The sequence below is a fragment of the Podarcis erhardii genome (assembly GCF_964252035.2).
Source record: "Podarcis erhardii genome assembly, chromosome: 3".
Taxonomy (NCBI): Eukaryota; Metazoa; Chordata; class Lepidosauria; order Squamata; family Lacertidae; genus Podarcis; species Podarcis erhardii.
Window position 1 is genome coordinate 98,039,774 of NC_138507.1, and position 21,253 is coordinate 98,061,026.

Here is a 21,253-nt window from a genome sequence, read left to right on the forward strand (position 1 = left end):
GTACATTTTTTTATTTATCAAGAAGGCCTATTTGTCACCACTATTTCTCTCAGCTCTTCAAACTCATCTCCTGAAAATGTCAGTTCAGGCATGGATCGCTCCCCTACATATTCTGCAGTGAAGACAGACATAGCCATGTGTGTGGCTGATGAAGCATCTCAGCCCCAGTGCCTGTCATGACTCTTGAACCCACCCCTTGCATTAGCCTAAGGAAAACAAAGATGTAGAGAAAATACAGACCACACCTCTGTGGGGGCTCCCACCACCTCTGTAGGCCTCAGGACGTAACTCTCCCACCTTCCTTAGACATGGAGGTGAATTCTCCCCTTCACTTCCACTGTGCCTACATAACTGAGCAGAGCCTTTTAACTTTAGCAAAGCTCAAGCAGACAAGACCGAGAGCTGTGTAGGCCCTGTCAGCCTACACAAGGCTTCCGAAGGTCTTGACTGAGATAACACCTTCCAAAGCTCAGCAAGCAGGGCCCATCGGGAGTTGTCCAGGGTCCTGACCTGCTTAGAGGGATATGCCTTGACATTGCCTGGACCTGACCTGCTTGATGTGCTTCTACTTCCTCTGCTAGCCCCAGCAGCAAAGGATAGCATCAAGAGAAACAGCTAAGGAGACTGGTGAGTGGAGGCATGTAGAGGATGACCGTGACTTTTTCTGGGCATATGCTAATGAAGACCCAGGTCTGGTGACTTGGGAAGCTGGAGGCCCACCTCTCATCCGTCTCACTTTTATAACTTTGAGACTCTTCCCTTCACTTTGGTAATAATGTAAAGTATCAACTCAAAATTGCAATGCATGCATTTCATTTGAGTTTTATTGCCTTAACAGACAGCATTAGATTACAAAAGAGAACATTTTTCTTCTCAGTTTTAGCTTATTCTTATGATTTACGACGAGATACAGCAAGAGTTCATAAACTTCCCTGACCCGCTGACAGTTTTTACAGGCTCCTTGATTTATTTTCCATCTCAGATTTAACAGCTTTCATGTGACTGATATTTCTCGAATCCCGGCGTGGCTGCCGCGCAGCCCGAGAGAGCTCCTCTAATCTCCATGTTACTAATTTAAATGAAGTCTTGGTCTGTTGTTTAAAAAAGACATTTGTCATCTTGCTGAGGTTTACAGATCCTCTTGTAATGTAATGTCAGACACTTCTGAGATATGAGTTTTATAAAGCTTCCTGATATCGAGTGTTGGAAGAAGACATGCCAAGGTCAGTTGGATTTGCCAAACCAGTATAGGGGAAGGCGGCGAGGAGGGAGGGGGAGGTTTTTGCAGAATTGGAAAAGAGGAGTTCTTAAGGAGCCGAGCACATTTAGATACAGATTTATATATGCTTCGAGTACATTTTGCAGATAAACTCCGTGCTGGCGGAGCGAGGGGTGTGAGAAACATTTTTCAACCCAAGGAAAAACAGAGGCAGCCACTCAACAGCTACAAACTTCTGATTAAACTTAAGTAGGCATGCAGGGAAACAAAACTCTTCTCACAGTCATGTGGGCTGTTAATATCGGCTGTTTCCCAGTGTGCTCTGAAGCTGTGGTGCCAGGCCGCCTCATTCAAGAAACTTACAGCTGGCTGGCTGTTTTCTTTGTACATCTGCAAACAACACAAAGAGTGAGCTGCGTTTTGAGAATAAACAAAGACCAAAGCTAATAAGCTAAATGGGAGAGATAAGGGAAGTATCTCTCATCTGAAATCAGAAAAGTTACCTTCCCCATCCCGCAAAAGAAAAAGGAAAAAAACATCTGGAGGCTGAGAAACGCAAACAGTGGCAGGGAAAGTCCAGAGAATATTGCAACCTGCTGTGGGTCTGTTCCAGAAGCTTCTGCTAGTGCAGAGTGCAGCAGCCAGCCTGGTGGGGACAGGGACCCGCCAACAGATGACGCTGGAGCTAAAAGGCCTGTACTGGCATTTCTTCTGCTGCCAGGTTCAAGGTTCTTGTGCTAGTGTACAAAGTCCTAAAAAACTTAGGCCCGATTACCTTTTTGTATACCTTTCAGTAGCTTTTGGCTGTAGAGCAGTCTATAAATTTGCTATTAAAATAAGTAAATTAATAAAATCTGTCCATTTCTGTTTCTCCCAGTGCTTCAAGTTGTCTGTCCCCCCCCCCCCCATCTTAAATCCAATTGGCACATTTCTGTATCAGTTTGCATTTGTAGCATTTCAGGGCACATTTCTCCCCTTTATAATGCACTTTAGCTTAATATACTGTAGCGGTTTCCACACACACACACACCCCAAAAATACATGCATTATTGTGCCTATATATGCATACTTTTTGTTTGGGGAACTGCAGTGTCAGTTTGGGAGACGTACAAATTTTGAAGGATAGCTGTGCTTTTGGTCGTTGATTGTTTCAGGAGATGCAAATAAGGTAGGTTCACATTAAAATGTGAAGTGAACCGAATTTCTCCCCATCCCTGCATCTTACTAACAGACGCTTCCTCTTTACACAACAATTATCATCTCTGGCCTAGCTTCACCAAAAGTATGCACTGGATTTTTAAAAGATTTAAAAGTTGCTAATTTTTAAATGTGACTATATATATATATATATATATATATATATATATATATTTGCTTTCGTAGATTTTCACGGGTACAGGAATGCAGGTTTTGGTGTCCTCGGGTGTCTTCCCGTGTAAAAGTTGGGGTGTCTAGGCGACGTTTCGACGAGGTCTCACTCGTCATCTTCAGGCTGGTGCTTTCGGCTTCTTGTTACTGGAACAGAGCAGGATCTCAGTGTTTGAGTTCCTATAAATACTGTAGAGGGGGTGTGGTGTATAGCCTCCAATGTTCTGGGCAGAGAGGAAGTTCCCAGGCTAGTGTGCCTTTTCTTCTTTTGTTCCTTAATTACTTGAGAGATATCTTGAGTGATTTCTCGAGTGATATCCTGAGTACCACTTAGGTGGGTCATTAGGTGTGGATTAGTTGCTAAAGTCTTTGTGTCTTGACCTCTTGAACTTTGTGAAGAGTTTTCCTGAGAAGATGGCTGTACTGTACTTAGTTGTGCTCTGGCTTGGCTTCGTGTATAGGGGCGAGCTGTGGTTTTGTGGCTTGTGTCAGCCAGATCTGTGTAGGGATTGCAGGGGGGTGCAGCATCCGGAGGTGCCACCATGGATTGGCTACTGGATGGTGTCTGTAATTCATCTGTGGAGAGGGTCTGGGTTTGGGTCTGGTGTGGTTGATTGGTGTTGGCGTTCTGTGTGCCTCTGGATCTGGTGTCAGTTTTTGTGGGGAGGGCTAATTTCCAGATGTCTGGCAAGCGGGATGTGTCGTCACGCTTGTTCATGTTGTGAGGGTGTTTCTCTATCTCGATGGCTTCCATGATTATTCTCTTGTGGTGATGTTCCGTGTTAAAGAGCAATTTGGAATCTGCAAAATTAATTTCGTGTCCTGTTTCTTTCATGTGTTGGAAAAGAGAGGAAGTTTTTTCTTCTTTTTTGACGGCATTCTTGTGTTCTGCGATACGTGCATTTATTCGTCTGTTTGTTTGTCCAATGTACGTGGCTGGGCAGACTTTGCAGGGTATTTCATAGATCCCTTGGTTTTCCAACTGGATTTTATCCTTGGGGTTTCTGAGGATATTGGCTATTTTTTGGTTGGTGCAAAAGGCTGTTTTGATATTGTGTTTATGGAGGATTTTGCTAATTTTATCTGTAGTGCCCTTGATATAAGGAAGGAGGGCCATGCCATTGTTTTCTTCTGTGTCTTGGTTTTTGGGGGGTGTTTCCTTTTGGATTAGCTTCGTAATCCTGTTTTGCTGGTATCCATTGGCAATTAACACGTTTGAGAGATTCTGTAACTCAGTTGTCAAGTGGTCTTTGTCAGCCAGGCGTTTGGTTCTGGAGATGAGAGTCTTGGCTACGGAGTTTATTTGTGCAGGGTGGTGGTGTGATTGTTTTTGGGGAAACACCCCCCAAAAACCAAGACACAGAAGAAAACAATGGCATGGCCCTCCTTCCTCCTTCCTGGAAAAATGAGAAACTGGGAGAGACTGAAAGTGACAGATTTTTCAATCCCCTAGCTGGGGCAGATGGGGGTCCAACACCACCTGGAGAGCCCCAGGTTCCTTATTCCAGTTCCAGCACCTGGTAGACACCAATATTTGTATTGCAGCTGCATTTGTAGATCACATGTTGTGAAGGGTTGAGCTGAAAGATCTCTCTTCCACATAAGCATGGTTCTTCTGCCACAGTTTTGTTTAGCTGTGCCTCCAGGCATATCCAGGCATTGCTGAAGGACTTGACTTTGGCAGCACATTAGAAGCTTTGACCCTTTGACCCTTTGCACTAGGTAAATGTTACTGTGGTACCTCGGTTTACGAACTTAATCTGTTCTGGAAGTCTGTTCTTAAACCAAAACCGAGGTGCGCTTTCCCTAATGAGGCCTCTCACCAGTGGTGCCCTTCCACCATTCAGATTCCATTCTTAGACTGAGGTAAAGTTCTCAAACCAGGACACTATTTCCAGTTTTGCAGCATTTGTAAACCGAATTGTTCTTAAACCGGGCTGTTCTTAAACCACTGTATTTATTTTTCATATTTATATTCCTGTTTCCCATATGATTTGTGAGTGAAGATGGAGTTTAGGTTTCTTTTACAGAGTGTTTGCAGTTCTTTCCTAGCTTGCAGTTCTCTCTTAGCATTCTAGAGCAGACTGTTTGTTTGTTTGTTTGTTTGTTTGTTTGTTTGTTTGTTTGTTTGTTTGTTTTGCCTTGGAGATTCTGAATCCACAAACATTTACTCCACTCCTATCTATCTAATTTTCTTTAGGAAGGTAGATAATAGGCTGGGAAGCCCTTTATTTAGACATATGAAACATGTCCATGAAATTTACATATATTAACAGGATACTTTGCTCTAAGCTGCACAGCTATCTCCTGTCCTTGCTTAGTCACCGTCTAGCTCTTCCTTAGTTGATTGGTAAAAATTCTAAACCTTCAACAATGGGTTCCAGAGCAGGTTACGTACAAACAAAACAAAACAAAACAAAACAAAACAAAACAAAACAAAACAAAACAAAACAAAACAAAACAAAACAAAACAAAACAAAACAAAACAAAACAAAACAAAACAAAACAAAACAAAACAAAACATTACAGACATTTGGCTATCCAGATCTTGTTGGACATCTAGTTCTATCAGCCCCAGCCAGCATGGCAATTACAGGGGAAAGCGGAAATATCAACTGTAGCCTGAGGAACCACAAGACCAAGAGTCTGAACTTCATGATCCAGCACAGAAGAGACAAGGTGAGTCTTATTGATATTTTTTCTCATGTCTCTGGCAGTAAAAGAATTGCACCGACAGCATCTGATTCTCAACAGTCACAGAATAGTCAGTTTCTGCTTTCAGAACCTGCCATTGCAGAAGATAGCACCACCAGGAGTGGAAACCAATCCGCAGTTACTAAGTGCATGCAAATTTTGCAAGGCATGCTGAAGAGTTATATTAAAAGCATAACATCAATTGTATGGGATCATTGCTGCCTCAGACCGCAGAAGTGATTGTGGCTAGTAACTGCTCTGGTGTGTAAAAATGATTGGGGCTGATGGCTGCATTCCAACAGCTGTGATGTATGCACTGCATCCATGTAAGTAAAAACTTCCGATTTTTGCCTGTGGAAATGTAACATATGGCATACATAAGAAGCGCCCAGCTGGATCGGGCCAAAGGCCCATCTAATCCAGCATCTGTCCTCACAGTGACCCAGCAGATGCCTATCAGAAACAACAGCACTCTTCAAATCCATCTTCCCATGCAACTGGTATTCAGGGGCATAATGGCATCTGATACTGGAGGTAGTCCACAGCCATTGTGGACTACCTGCAGCCATTGATAATCTTATCCATGAATTTGCCTAATGTCCATCCTTCCATCCTGTGGTAGGGAGTTCCATTGTCTAACCATGTGTAAGGTGCCCCTTTTGGTTGTCCTGAATCTTCCAACACTGAATGACCTTCTGTTCTGGTAACAGAGGTGCTGTCTTGTGCCTAAGATTGAGGGGGCCTGGCGTGCTTGTGTGTGATGTCATGCGTGCAGAGCATGGACCCCAGCACAGCACAGCTTCATCTCTTGCACTCAGGAGGAGTCAGCCACTGAACCGGGCTGTGCCCGACTCCATGCTCAGCTTCCTTCAACATTGAGGGGGCCCAACATTGAGGGAGACCAGGGTCTGTACGCCTACTCAGCCATGAAGCTCACTGGGTGATGGTGGACCAGCCATTGCCTTTCAGTCAGTGTGGGTTGCTGTGGGAATTAAATTCGGAGGAGAACCATGTATACCACTTTGAGTTCCCTAGACAAAAAGGGGCACAATAAATAAAGCAAATGTTCTGAAAACACCCCGTATGTGCTGACTTAGGGGAGTTGCACCCTCTCAAACAGAACAGAATTTGGGGATTCCTGTTCTAGAGAGAAGATTGGGAAGCCCCCTGCACACACAGAGTTCTGTGTTAACAACCCTTAATTCTAAAAGCGCTGCAAGAGTTTTACAGCCCCTGTCAAAAATGAGGAGTGACAGCCGGAGAAGTTAAACGTCACTTTCAGTGATCAGAAATGGTTGTGCGCGAGAGTGTAAAGGTTGTGTTTTCAGCATTTTACTTTCATTTCTTCCTCCCCTGTGCTTGGTTTGTACAATGGCATGATTAATGTCTCGTTTGTGAGACGCTTATTCAATAGCAGGGTTTTTTAACGTTTCACGGGCCTGACTGAGAAAAGACATAATAAGGGGGTTTAAGGCCTCCCTTGTAATCAGAGCTTGTCGAGAGAGAATAAACATGCATTGGAGCAAGCTAGTTACCAAATACTTGTATATTTTTTATATATATATTTAACTTGAGGGCAAATTATGAGGGAACATATTCTGCTTTGCGGCAGACAGCAGAGGAAACAAGCCTGTGACATGTTAGGAACAAACCTCACATTGCACGAGAGATCTGTGATTTGATCTCACAGTGTTTCTTGTTTTTACTTCAACAGTGACTGAAAGTGCTCAAAATGTTATCAGGGCCAGGGATCGAGGAGGTTTAGCCCTTCACAATGTCTCCTACCTCCTTTGGGCTGCTGTTGGGTGGAATGGAGGAAATGCAGGTAAACTATTAGAACAGGACTGGGCCAGTGGGCCAGATCCTTATCTCTCTTACCTCTTATACCCCTCACAGACAAAATGACATCAGGTGACGGTAGACCCCAAGCAGGGTCCTAGAGGGAGGGGGAAGTGCAAATGGAACCTCAAGAAGTGTCTGAGGCTGGGAAGGAGGCAGTAGACTGGGGAATGGACAGATAGATCGGAAGGGGGTGCATCAAGTGGGCGCTCTCAGATTCTTTGGAGGAAGTCATGTATGGGGTGGATGTGACCTCAGTCCTTTGGCCTCACTGCCCCAATACAAATCCTCTGGCTGCTGAGTGGCATGATCACTCAGCCCTGAAAGGGCATCACCTGCGGAGATCCTCTGGCAGATGCTAAATGGTCAAGCTCCATGCAAGCACTCACTTCTGTGATCTGCGAGCTTGCCTCATTATAACTAGATCATTCTTTTCTCCTAAGTATAGAGATGGCCATGGTCGGTGACAACACAAAATCAGATGCAAATTGTTACAGGGAGTAAAAGGAGTTCTAAAAATGCCAGAATATTGCCTTGGTGGGTAGACTACATTAAAAAGCTGAAAACTCCCTGAAGTAAAATATGGTTCCCACGAGTTGTTTGGAAGTCTTATTGATTTGTTGTTTTTCTTATGTTTTTATCCAGCCTTTTTTCCATCCAACAGGGCCAGTGCAAGAGGCTGAGTTGACTGAAGAAGGGGACCCACTGCCACCACCTCATTCTTCTTCCTCCTGCCTGTCCCTCAGGTCTCCTCAGGTTCTTTTTCTCTTTCTTTTTGCCACCACAGCGGTGGCAGCTCTCCTTCTCCACCCTGCTGTGCTATGAGAAATTGGCCACTGAGGCAAAGCAAACTTCTGACCACCCTACCCAGAATGCATTGCTCTGAGAATGGACCCCTCCTCTCAAGCCAAAGCACTGTGTCTGCGCATGCGCGCGGCACGATTTAGCGCTTCTGCACATGCGCGAGTGGCGAAACCCGGAAGTAACCCATTCCAGTACTTCCAGGTTGCCGCAGGATGCAACACAAAAACACGTAACCTGAAGCAGATGCAGCATGAGGTATGACTGTACTGTGTTCTGTTCCTACTTGTGGATTTCCCACTGTGAGAACCGGATCCTGGACTAGATGGGTCATTGGTCAAATCCAGCAGCACTTTTACGTTCTCATGAGCCTCTTGCAGAAGACTTGCAAAGGCGACGGCAGTCCATGTGAGGCCCCAGTGGGCCCAGGTCAGCAGCAAGGCAAGCAAGAGGGGGGCAGCACCAATTTGGTGCCTGGTCTAGCCCTGAAAGCAGTGTAGGTGTGGTCCCTAGGCAGTCCCTCATCCAGGCGCTGACCAGCCCCAGACCTGCTTAGCTTCAGAAAGGTGCTGGCCTCACATGCCTTCAGACCAGACCCGGGGACTTCCACTTGTTCAGGAAAGAAGAACCTGCACTCTCTCCTCTGTTTTAGACTTTACTTTGACAGCAGCTTTAAAACAATTAGCAAGCAGGTGCTGCCTGGTTAACAGCATGTGTGCACGTGTGTGCTAGTTCTGCATCTTTGTCTGCCGTTGGTGCTGTTTCATTAACTGAATCTTTTTAATTAGCAAAACATCTGCCAACTCCTGCAGTCTGTCAGGGAGCCCCATGGATGTTCTCTTTGTTGTACCTTTTTACAACATATGCCAACAGGTGGAACGAAAAGCTTGTTGTTTGTATCTTTGGGGTTTATGAGTAGGTGAGAGCAGACTCAATTGTATATTTACTTACACATCTCTCTTTTCTGCTCCCCATATATTGATATCTGTAAAACCTTATCTCTTCTCGTTTTACAATAGTTATCCCCACCTCTGTCCTAAACACATTATGCAGAACAAAGTGGAGACAACATCTATTGTTGCCGTTTTGGTTTCCAGAATAGGTATTATCTTCACACTGAATTGGCTTCCTTTGCTGCCCGTGATGCCATCATGCAGGGAACTCTGATTGGCCATCACTGTTTTTAGGAAGCAGCTAACGTGGATGGCTCTGCTTGATTCACCTTTATTTCCAATCACTTTTTCCACTCCTTGTGAGCATTCAGAGTTTTTAAACAATGATATGGCATTGTGAAAAGCTGGTGGCTATTGATTGTTGAAGCCGGTCAGAGTGGTTGGGAAAACCCAGCCCGATGGGTAGGATATTATTATTATTATTATTATTATTATTATTATTATATCTGAAACTAGCATTTGCAAACTTGTCTTCATTCCCAGCCATTTAGCAATCCAGATATTTGACTTTGCCTCCAGTGCCTAGTCTACTGCATAACTGCCAGGTACAGACCCAACATTTCATTTGCCTGTATATATTTATAAGGTTTATTGGCAAAGATAAAGCAAGCTGAGGGGAAGGATGAGGTTCTGCACATGTCTTGCACTGGAAGAGGGAGGGATCGGCGAAGAAGCCAACTTTTGACATTGCCTGACCCTTGCAGCCTACAATAGTCCATTCAGTTAAGAATCATTTTGCCATTGTGGACGAAACTTCTTTTGTGATCACCATGCTTAAGAAATAATTGGAGCATGAAAGACAGCTAGATAGGGGAAAAAACGGTGCCTACAATATCCCTTTGGGAGTATAAAGGTTTCCTGAAGCTGTTCAAACAGGTAAGAACAAGGACAAACAGGAACTCTTCTGTGAGAAGACATCCAGCTCTCCCACCTGTTCCATTGCTGCCCACGTAGCCTGAAGGGGTGTTCCTCTGCTTGGCATAAGTGGTGCCTGTCTCCCATTTTAAAGAAGATGAGTCATTTCTGGGGGGAGGCAGTTGGGATGGGAAAGCTGCAGACAGTGGCTAGAGCACAACTAGGGAATCTGGCCTTATAAACATGGTTGGCCGGGGACTGAACTTGGGACGTTTTGCAGACAAAACAGATACAGTGGTACCTCAGGTTACAGACGCTTCAGGTTACAGACTCCCCTAACCCAGAAATAGTACCTGTTAAGAACAGTTTCAAGTTAAGAATGGACCTCCAGAACGAATTAAGTTCTTAACCTGAGGTACCACTGTACTCTATCACTGAGTTACCTGAGGCACTTCCCCTCAGCCTCCAGACCCTTGAGGGAAAGTGGCTGGTGCACAGAGAAAGCAAAAGGTGGGGGAAGCATCATTTCCTCCCCCTTGCTTCTGTTCCACTACAAAACCCTCCCCTCACAGTGCTCCGCATATAAGCAGGAAAACACAAAACATGGCTGGGACTGCCATGTTTCCTGCTGTTCTCCACGCAGAAGGAGAGTATGAATGGAGAACGCACAATTCAAACGGAACCTGTTTACAGCAGGGGCACTATGATCCCTGAATATTTTGTATGAAAACTGGGACTTCTCATGCTATGTGTTTAGCAATAGTTGTATTCCTCCAGAGATCCTCAACCTGCTTCTGCTGCAGGACTTCCTCCCTCAGAAATACTGTTGAAATACGAGAAGACCTCTGGATTCCTGGGCATTGGGGTTTGATTGGTGCCTCTCCCCATATGAAGCAACCTGGATGCAGCAATCATCTGAGGCCCTTCTTTCTGTGCCTCCTCCAATCATGGAGGGTGTGAACAAGAGAAAGGGCCTTTTCTGCTGTGGGTCCCTGTTTGTGGAATGCTGTGCCCTGGGAGACTCACCTGGCATTTTTGTTACATATCTTTAGGCTCCAGGCGAAAACACTCCTTTTAAACTCTGGCGGAGGGGAGCTATTGTTTTGTTTGTTACTATGGTATGTATTTCTGTGTTTTTATATTGTAAACTACCCTGTGATCCTTGGGTGAAGGAAAGTACAGTGGTACCTTGGGTTACATACGCTTCAGGTTACATACGCTTCAGGTTACAGACTCCGCTAACCCAGAAATAGTGCTTCAGGTTAAGAACTTTGCTTCAGGATGAGAACAGAAATCATGCTCCAGCGGCACGGTGGCAGCAGGAGGCCCCATTAGCTAAAGTGGTGCTTCAGGTTAAGAACAGTTTCAGGTTAAGAACGGACCTCCAGAACAAATTAAGTACTTAACCTGAGGTACCACTGTATAGGCATCCCATAGGCATCTTGTTGGCCACTCTGAAAACATGATGCTGAATCAGATGGTCTAATAAACAGATCTAGGAGGCTCTTTTTATTGTCATGAGCTACACAAAACAGTTGAGATCAGTCTTGGATGGGCAGGCACTGACAGAGGAGGAAGAGCAGGAGCAGGAGGAAATGGAAGGGGTGCTGAACTGTGGAAACCTGGTTTGGAAGAGGGGGAATTCCCCCCTTTCCACTTCAACCACTTTGGAAGGAGGGAAGAGATGCTGGCCCTCCGGTCCAACCTTCCTACAGAGCAGAAAGGGATTTAATTAGTTGAGAGCAGAAGGCTGATCAGGAGGTGGCATCTTTGTCACCTAGAGAGTGGACCTACCCAGCCACAAAGCACACTCATGCAGACTCAACATTCCTGCAAGGCGAGAAAGTCTGGCAAGTGATTGCACTCTGCCTCTTTAAAGGCTTGGTAGAAGGAGAAGCCTCTTTAAAGGCTTGGTAGAAGGAGTGGAGGAACTTATTGGGACATCTTTGTTGCTTCCATCCAGTTCGTTCACTTCTTGCTGTGGTTCTAGCTTCCATCCAGTTCGTTCACTTCTTGCTGTGGTCCTGAACTCCTAAATCATGGATCGGCAAACTAAGGACCTGGGGCTGGATCCAGCCCAATTGCCTTCTGGATCCGGCCCACGGACGGTCCAAGAATCGCCACGTGGATCGGCATGGGGATTCTGATCATTTGGGCTGCGCCATTCCCCTCCTCTCCCTCACACACACCGCGGCGGTGCCCCCTCCCTCCCTCCTCCTGGCTTCTCCCTGCCCTGCCTAGAGGAGGAAGGGGGCTGGGCTCTGTTAAGCTGTGGTTGGCTGAGCACCATTTTAAGTAGCCCCTCTCCGGAGCCAGCCCTTTCAGGCCACTCATTGTCCCGCCGCTGCCACCAGCCCCTGCCGCTCACAAGACACAGGTAAGCAGCCACTGGGGCTCATCTTACGCTATGGAGAAGGGAGGGGAGAGCTGGGGGGGTTTCAAAATATAGTCCGGCCCCCCACAAGGGACAGTGGACCGGCCCCCTGCAGAAAAGGTTTGATGACCCCTGTTCTAAATTGTGATTGCTGAGCACCGTGTCTGCTGTGGAACCTGTACCATTCCTTGCTCAAATAATGATCTCTTTCCTGCAATAAGAACCTCTGTCTGCATGTTTGGGCTGGGAGCCAGACTGTTCATTGGCCATGCTGTCTGGGGCTGATGGGAGTTTGAGTCCAACAAGATCTAGAGGGCCACAGGTTACTCATCTCTGTGGTGAAATATTCAGAGACAGGGTACCAAATTAGACACAGTGTTGGTTTAACGCGCTCAGGCTTTCCACTCTCTTCAATGCAAAAGGTTACAGCCAATGAAACCACTCTGCAATTATCATCCTTTCCCCTCCATCCCTGCGTCCTGATGCTGTTTCTGCTTAGAAATTGCTCCAGTCAAACTGTGACAATCTCTCCTCACACAATACAAAAGACATCCCTTAGCATTTTCTGACAACAGAAGGACAATGGATATCACAAAGAGAAGGCCTTGCCACTGCCACCTTTTCCAAAGTGCTCACAACCACATCGAACATCAGAAGTGTTTGAACTTAAGCAATTAGAACAAGTTGTCAGGGACACAAGAAGCTCTTCAGAGGAACACAAAAGCAGCATGGATGTTGCCCAACAGTGTCTCAAACCTTCCACCTAGGTATGGTCACAGCTGAGTTGGTAGGGTCGGAATTTTCTTAAAAATAATAATAACCCTTCATGCTAGCCATTATATAGTCACAAAGGATTTTTTCTCTCCTGTATTACATCTTCTTCCCTGTGGCTTTTCCTTCTGTCTCCAAGTTCTTTTAAAAAAATGCATATTCTTATATCTGAGCTCCCCAGATACACACACATACACACATTTTCCAGTTATATTATCCACCTTCTTTCTTTTATTTCCCATCTTTTATCCTTTCACCTCGACTTTTCCTTCCATTCATTAATTATTTTTGCAGGCAAGGGGGCTCCCTTCTGTGTTCCCTTTCTGCGTTTAAATCTGCTCATTGCTCTCCTTTCTTTTGCCCCATTACTCCCATATCTCAGGTGAGTGTCTTTGCGTTCACATCATTGTGTTCACTCCACCTGCCACCTCGGAGTTTTGACTTGACTCTTTGATCCTTTATTGAAGTTGTTAATGGGGTAGATTGCATGCCAAAGTTGACACGCAACTCAAGATGCTCCATTGAACTGGGAGGAGAAAAGGCAGCTTCTGATCTCACAGAGCATGGTGTGACCCTACAGGCTCCTCTCACACAAGACGGCATTCTTGGTAATGCATCTCTCAAAAGAAGGGTGTACAATATGGCACAAGAGTGCATCAGAAATACCTCTCATATTCAGTAACCAATATGTAGCAAGAAACTTGGAGCGGAACTGCCAAGAGAGTGAGCCCAAATGCCCCCTGAATTTCACAACCCTCATTGTAGACTGCAAACAGAGACACCCTCTTGATTTTCAGGGAACTCTTCAACCAGGAGTGAAACCTTTGCCCTACTCATAGCTGGCAACTATCACTCTTCCTTCATTTGCCAGACATTTTTCATTTGTTAAAACAGGGGTGGGAAACCTTTTGGTTTGGGCTAATATTGGGCAGGTTCCACATCAGCAAACAGGTTACTCGGGTGCTGGGCATGTTTTGTCCTTGCGTTTACTTCAGACCTGGGCTTTTTTTCAGCCAGGAACTGTCCTGTTCCAGCAGGGCTATTCTTATCTTCTTGTAATAGATAATGGTTAAATATTTGGTGCAAGGTTCACAACAAAGTGGTGTCCAAAACTGAAGACCCTTGGTTTCCATTTTTTCACCCTATCCACTGGTAAAAATGGTGTAGCAAAGTATTGGAAAGTGTAAACCTTACACTGCAAAGGATTTCTGTTAGTTTGCATAAATCCTACTGGCTGGGTGTAGTGGGAAATTAACTCAGAGAGAGGGTGTTTTTTTGTTTGTTTTAATTATTCGAGACAGTTGTGTTTGTAAATGTGATTGACACTAAACCTCTGTTTTGGATGGTTTTGAATAAATGGATGAACATGAAACTTAGTCACTGTAAGCATACAGAGTAGGGGCATTGTGAATATTACAAAAGTTTTGCTATTGCTTGGGTCCTTTGCTGTTGCTAACTCAATAAGTTGTATATTTTCAGGATAGGCAACTGGGGGGTGGGAGAGAGAGCGCCATACAGTCATACCTTGGAAGTTGAACGGAATCCATTCCAAAAGTCCATTTGACTTCCAAAACATTCAGAAACCAAGGTGCAGCTTCTGATTGGTTGCAGGAAGCTCCTGCAGCCAATGAGAAGCTGCAGAAACCCTGTTGGACATTCAGGTTCCAAAGAATGTTTGTAAACCAGAATACTCACTTCCAGGTTTGCGGCGTTCAGGAGCCAAAACGTCCGAGTACCAAGGCATTCAGGATCCAAGGTACAAGAGGACAGGGGTACATTTCTTAAGGACTGTGTCCCCTTTCTTGGTTTCCTACTACTGCCAGTCAACAGGCACAATAATAGAATTCAGTTATTCAAAAGCATGAGCTGGGTAGGCTTTGATGGTCACATGACAAGACCCTCGCCCATACAGGGACTCCACTCCCAATTGCTGGAGCTTGCTGCCCCTGTGGCTTCTCCTTCTTGCTCTTGCTACAAGCATATGAGTAGGGGCAAGGGGCAAGAGACAGATCATCCACTTTCATTTGTCTCATGGTCTTCCTCTGGGGACATTGTGCAACCTTGTGCAAGTGAATAAGGAGTGGGAATAGGAGAAGGTGAACCCACACAGGGAGGGCTTCCCCTGTGGACATTGTCCCCCAAAGCATTCCCAAATCACTGCCTGTTGATTTCCCCATGCCCAAGGTTCTGAGCCACTGGTGATGGCTGCTTGTCACCTCAACTCCATATAGCCTCTCAGAAACTTTAAGCTGAGCAGGGCTCAATGTGTAGTGAAAATTGATGCAGAAGGAAAGAGTAAGTCTATTTAAGAAACCTATCTGTCCAGTGGTCTGAGGGCTGTTAACCAAGAAGTACATTGCAATGACTCCATCAAAATATGCTGCTATTTATTTGTCTTTTCCATTTTGGAAGTTTGGCGTGATGCAAGTCATCTCCTCTTTCCTTGGGTCTCCCAGTTCACGTTTGTTTGTTTTTTACCAGGGAGAACATCCATGCTGGAGAGAAACAGATTGCCAATGTTTACTTATTTGTCCCATGTCTGGGAGAGGAATCGATCCAATGAATACCTTCAGTTGTTGATTTCAGTCTGCTAACAATACATAATTGATTGTGTTGTCCCCTCTGTTGCATTTTATTTCCTTTGCATGGGGCGGGATATTGTGATGACCCATTTATGTAATAGCATAATTACATAAATAACGTAAGTGACATAATTTGGTGGAAGATGAACTGGAGCAGAATGGACACGAGAGCCAGTGTGGTGTAGTGGTTAAGAGCGGTAGACTCGTAATCTGGGGAACCGGGTTCGCATCTCTGCTCCTCCACATGCAGCTGCTGGGTGACCTTGGGCCAGTCACACTTCTCTGAAGTCTCTCAGCCCCACTCACCTCACAGAGTGTTTGTTGTGGGGGAGAAAGAGAAAGGAGAATGTTAGCCGCTTTGAGACTCCTTCAGGTAGTGATAAAGCGGGATATCAAATCCAAACTCTTCTTCTTCTCTTCTTCAAATACAGGGCGGAATGGAAAATGATCCTGTCTTACTTCCCTACCCTCCAGTCCAGATGTTTTTGGACTACAGCTGGGGCTGATGGGAGCTGAAGCCCAACACCACTTGTGGAGCCATGAGTTCCTCACCTCTCTTTTAAGCAGCAGTAAACTAAGACAACAGCATGTAAAATGGCTCATCCTTGTAGTCAAAGCGTGCCATCTAGTTTTCGTTAACACTGGTTCTGGTTCAAACATTTCCCAAGCATTTTAAAGGTGGGAGCAGATGGAAGCCGAGTGAGGAGGATTCAGATCCCTTTTCTGATCTTCTGGTTTTCTGAAGGGCTTATTTGTAAGATAGGACTGGGACAGCTGGGCATCCATCATTGCAATGTGTGTGAAGATTTAGTGAGATTGATGCAGAAGGAAAGGACAAGTGCATTAACAAACCTATCCGTCCAAAAGTCAGGGGTACTGTTAACCAAGAAGTACATTACAGTGATTCCATCAAAATGTTGTGTTATTTATTTAACTTTTCCATTTCCATTTTTATTTGGGTAAGATAATTGCTTGCGATAAGCTGCCTGTGCAGGAAGCTGGAAGCATGGAAGAAGCACAGCTGTTAGGCTGGGATATGTACTTTCAGCCGTAGCATTAGAACTGTGTGACGGCCCAGGCTATATTTGCATATTGAAATGATCTCAATTAAAGTCTTTTATCAGACAACTTCACAGAAAGAATCTCCAGAAACACAGGATTCCATCCAGCCTCCGCCCGCACCCATTATGTAAAATGTAGGCTATTAGGGTCCCAATATGTTTATCTGCAGTTTTATAAATGGTCATTTTATAAATAATTTCATAACTAATAGGTTATTATGTTATTATTATATATTTATTTATACCCCACATTTTCCCCTGATGGGACTTAGGCAGCTTACAGATACAAAAATAGTGGGGGGGGGTTCCATTCAAAAACAATTACACATTAATAGAGTTAAAACTATATACATATATATATAATCTATTTAGAACATAAAAATAATTACAATAAAAGCAGCATGGCAACAGCCCGGTCATTAAAAGCAGTCAGTTCCCAAAAGCTTGTTGGAATGAGAAGGTCTTCACCTGACAACAAAAGGACAACAGGGAGGGAGCCAGTCTAGCTTCTCAGGGAGGGAGTCTGGAAGCTGCCACTGAGAAGGTCCTGTCCTGCTTCCCCACCAAGTTTGTCTGTTAGGGTGGTGGAACCAAGAGAAGGGCCTCCCCTGAAGATCTAAAAACCCGGGCAGGTTCACATGAGGGAAAATGGTCTTTCAGGTAGCTTGGACCTAAGCTGTGTAGGACTTTATAGACAGTGGAGCTGTTCTAATAAGGGAGTTATATAACCAGCTCCCTATAACCAGCCCCAGTCAGCAATCTGACCACAGGTCTTTGAGCCAGTTGAAGTTTCTGGGCACTTTTCAAGGCAGCCCCATGCAGAATGCATTTCAGTCATCCAAATGGGTCCTAATTGTGCAAATGCACTCCTGGCCACCACAGAAGCCTGAGCGAGACCTGGACAAGAGCACTAGTTTGTTTGTTGCATTTATATCCCATCCTTTTCTCCAGGAAACCCAAGGTCTGAGTGTTTGCTCTCATTTCATCTCCGCAACAACCCTGTGAGGTAGGTTAGGCCGAGAGGCAGTGACTGCCTCAAAGTCACCTTGGTGAGCTTCATGGCTGGATGGGGATTTGAATAAAGTGGAGAAGGGGATGAGACAGAGAGTAGGGAGGTATCTGTAAGCCCCTTTTAGCTCTTTGGGAGAAAGCTGGGCTGTAAATGTAATAATAAATAATGAAAAGGTACGTGCAAAGATGCAACAAAAATGACTTCATGTACCAAAATGAAAAAAGTGAAAGGGCTTTAATATTTTTTAAAATGGAATAATAAAATGGGACAGGGCAAAACAGCAATATTACCTATATCCAGTCCAGATTTAGATAAACTGATAGAATATTTACCTACCCTTTTGAGTTGCATTTCATTACACCCAGACTGCAGTGCACTCATTACAGTTTTTACATGCATATTTTTATGGTTGTTAAGACTTCTAACTGCTACCTTAAGGACTCTCCTCCTTTTTCCAATAGACTCAGCGGCATATTCTGAGCCACCGAAGGATCCTGCAAGGAGCATTTTCTTGCTGAACAGGGTTTTGTTTTGTGTGTTTCCCTCTTCTGCACCACAACTCGAAACCAAGAGGTTGTCCCAGCTGACATTGAAGAGGGAGAAGCGATACAATGTCGGAGGTGGGAAACCAAGCAGAATATATTTCCGCAAGGCTGTCAGGTCATGCAGCAAAGGGGTGTGTCCCAGAGTCAGTAATAGATGTAAACCACGAACATCAGTTCAAGAGGGAGCTGGGGCAGTGGAGAGAGATGGAGTGAGCCGCAGGAAAGATAATTGGGCTTAAGACGGTGAGCTGCCATAGAAAGTGATTTGTATCTCCAGCATCAAGAGATGCAGGCCTTTGATGGACTGGGTGGTTTTCTCCTGGCCATTTGTATGTCTCCAGAAAGCATTCCATGCTATCACAGTAGTAGTGGTCATAAAAAATTGAGTTAATAATATTACTTGTCCTTTAACCCATCCATTTAGGTTTGGTTGGGAATTGCCTCTGAATCTCTCCTCTTGGACCTTCCTTCCTATTTTATTTCTTTCATTTGTTTGGTTGTATTTGCAGACCACAATTCCATTAAAAAAAAAATCATAGTTTAGGAGACAGGCTGGTTTAGGAGACAGGCTGTAACTCAGTAGTAGAGCATCTATCTTTATTGTAGAAAGTCTCAAGTTCATTTCCAGTATCTCCAGGTAAGGCTGGGAGAGACTCTCTTTTGGACACCTTAGAGAGCCTCTGCCAGTCAGTGTAGACAATACTAAGGTAGGTGGACTCAATATAAAGCAACTTCCTATGCCCCAATGTTTAAGACCACTAAAGAGAAGAACCTAGACAGCATCTTAAAAAGCAGAGACATCACCTTGCCAACAAAGGCCCATATAGTTAAAGCTATGGTTTTCCCAGTAGTGATGTATGGAAGTGAGAGCTGGACCATAAAGAAGGCTGATCGCCGAAGAATTGATGCTTTTGAATTATGGTGCTGGAGGAGACTCTTGAGGGTCCCGTGGACTGCAAAAGGATCAAACCTATCCATTCTTAAGGAAATCAGCCCTGAGTGTTCAGATCGTGAAGCTGAGGCGCCAATACTTTGGCCACCTCATAAGAAGAGAAGACTCCCTGGAAAAGACCCTCATATTGGGAAAGATGGAGGGCACAAGGAGAAGACGAGATGGTTGGATAGTGTTCTCGAAGCTACCAGCATGAGTTTGACTAAACTGTGGGAGGCAGTGGAAGACTGGAGTGCCTGGCATGCTCTGGTCCATGGGGTCACGAAGAGTCGGATACAACTAAACTACTAAACAACAACAACAAAAGGAAGAATGATACAAAAATTGCAGCAGATCAATAGCTGACCACTACGGAAAATGTTTTTTCCTAACTGGTGGCATAAACCTGATAGCCAACAAAAGTCTTCAGCAAATGTTTGAAAGTTAATAATAATAATAATAATGTCATAATTTTATTATTGATATGCTGCCCATCTGACTGGCTTGCCCCAGCAACTCTGTGCTGCTCCCAACAAAATATTAAAAACACAATTAAACATCAGCCATTAAAAACTTCCCTGAACAGGGCTGCCTTCAGTTGTCTTGTAAAAGTCAAATAGTTGTTTGTCTGTTTGACATCTGATGGGTATTCCACAGGGCGGGTGCCACTACCAAAAAGGCCCTCTGTCTGGTTCCCTGTAGTTTTCCATCTTGCAGTGAGGGAACTGCCAGAAGGCCCTCAGAGCTAAATCTCAGTGTATGGGCTGAACTATGGAGGTGGGCTGCTGAATCTGTATCAGAAGAGCAGCACTGAAGTCAGATGAGCCTCGCCAGCTTGGGGAACAACCAGTGGCGCTCCTGCAGATTATCTCAGTGAGTAAGCTGGAGTGTAAGGGTTCAGGCAGTCTCCTATCTGCAGCTGAGGATTAAACACATTGCCAAAAATGTACTTTAGCATGTGTGAGTTCCTCTAAGATGTCATTGACAGAATGGCATGTTGCCCTTAGAAAGTGGTCCAGAAGAAAATATAGTCCATGAAGCAAAAAAAGGGTCCCCCATGATTCCTGTAAAGACGTGTGTCCCAGTTTTGCTTTGAACTGCAAGAGTGCTAAGCATGTTTGCTCTATACCATGAGCTTTCCAAACAACCAAAAGCATCCTCTCAACAAGACTTATTCATGCACTATTCAAGACATTGAAGGCGCTTGCAGATACACCAGGGAGAAGTCTTTCCCCACCTGTATGTTTTGCACAAAATATATGCTTCTTCCTCAAGAGGCCAGCAAACCTTTTCAGCAGGGGGCCGGTCCACTGTCCCTCAGACCTTGTGGAGGGCCGGACTATATTTTGAAAAAAAATAATAATGAACAAATTCTTATGCCCCACAAATAACCCAGAGATGTATTTTAAATAAAAGTACACATTCTACTCATGTAAAAACACGCAGATTCCCCAACCGTCCGCAGGCTGGATTTAGAAGGCAATTGGACCAGATCCGGCCCCGGGGCCTTGGTTTGCCTACCATGCTCAAGAGGCTTACGCTTTTCACTAGCTAGCACACAAGATCTAAACAATGAGCTATAAATAAGTTGAATGATCTTCATTCGAACAATGCATGCTTTATATCATAAGGACCATCTGTTCCCTATCAGTGATGAGTTGAAGGCAACTGTCAAGGTGGAGCCAGGAGCTGGGAATCACACCAGGGATCAGACTGAGGAGCAGCCACACCAGAAACCAGAACCAAGGATCAAGGCAAAACCCAAGACAGATGCTTACTCTTGATGGGCAACTCCATCAAGTCCATTTTTATGGATCTTTAGGCTGAGACCTGACAACCCTTGAAATGGAAGGCTTCTTCAAAACAGAGTACTGCCTTCTGATAGTCCTTCAAATAGAGGACTGGCCTCTATAGGGAAGGATACATGGCAACCCTTGGGGTGGGAAGAGACCATGTGAGCAGAAGGCCTTTTCTTCAAGCAGCACCAAACTGTGGTTTGCTCTGATTTTTAGACTTTTCTTACTGCTGGCATGGGTGGTGCTAGAGTGGTGCAGAGGGGCAAGCACCCTCCCCCCAAAAAACCCCATGTTTGCCCCATCATTGCGTGCCTCCTACCATTAATAGATACTGTTATTTTTCTTTCAGAGATTTTAACATGTGGGGCACAATTTACCCATCCAGAAATACACTGCCCCTTCTGTGCCTTCCCGCCTCCCGGGAAAAATTATCTGGCACCACCCCTGACAAC

General features: G+C 44.8%; 1 long non-coding RNA gene across 2 annotated transcripts; it reads left to right on the forward strand.

Annotated features, from left to right (window-relative positions):
• Nucleotides 1–963: 963 nt before the first annotated feature.
• On the forward strand, nucleotides 964–16,200 carry LOC309338121. Of its 2 annotated transcripts, XR_014154731.1 has the most exons (5): nucleotides 964–1,223; nucleotides 5,117–5,266; nucleotides 6,996–7,106; nucleotides 7,785–7,876; nucleotides 15,888–16,200. It is a non-coding gene; the product is annotated as an uncharacterized lncRNA (long non-coding RNA). The 2 variants fall into 2 exon arrangements; XR_014154732.1 differs by lacking the exon at nucleotides 6,996–7,106.
• The last annotated feature ends 5,053 nt before the right edge of the window (nucleotides 16,201–21,253 follow it).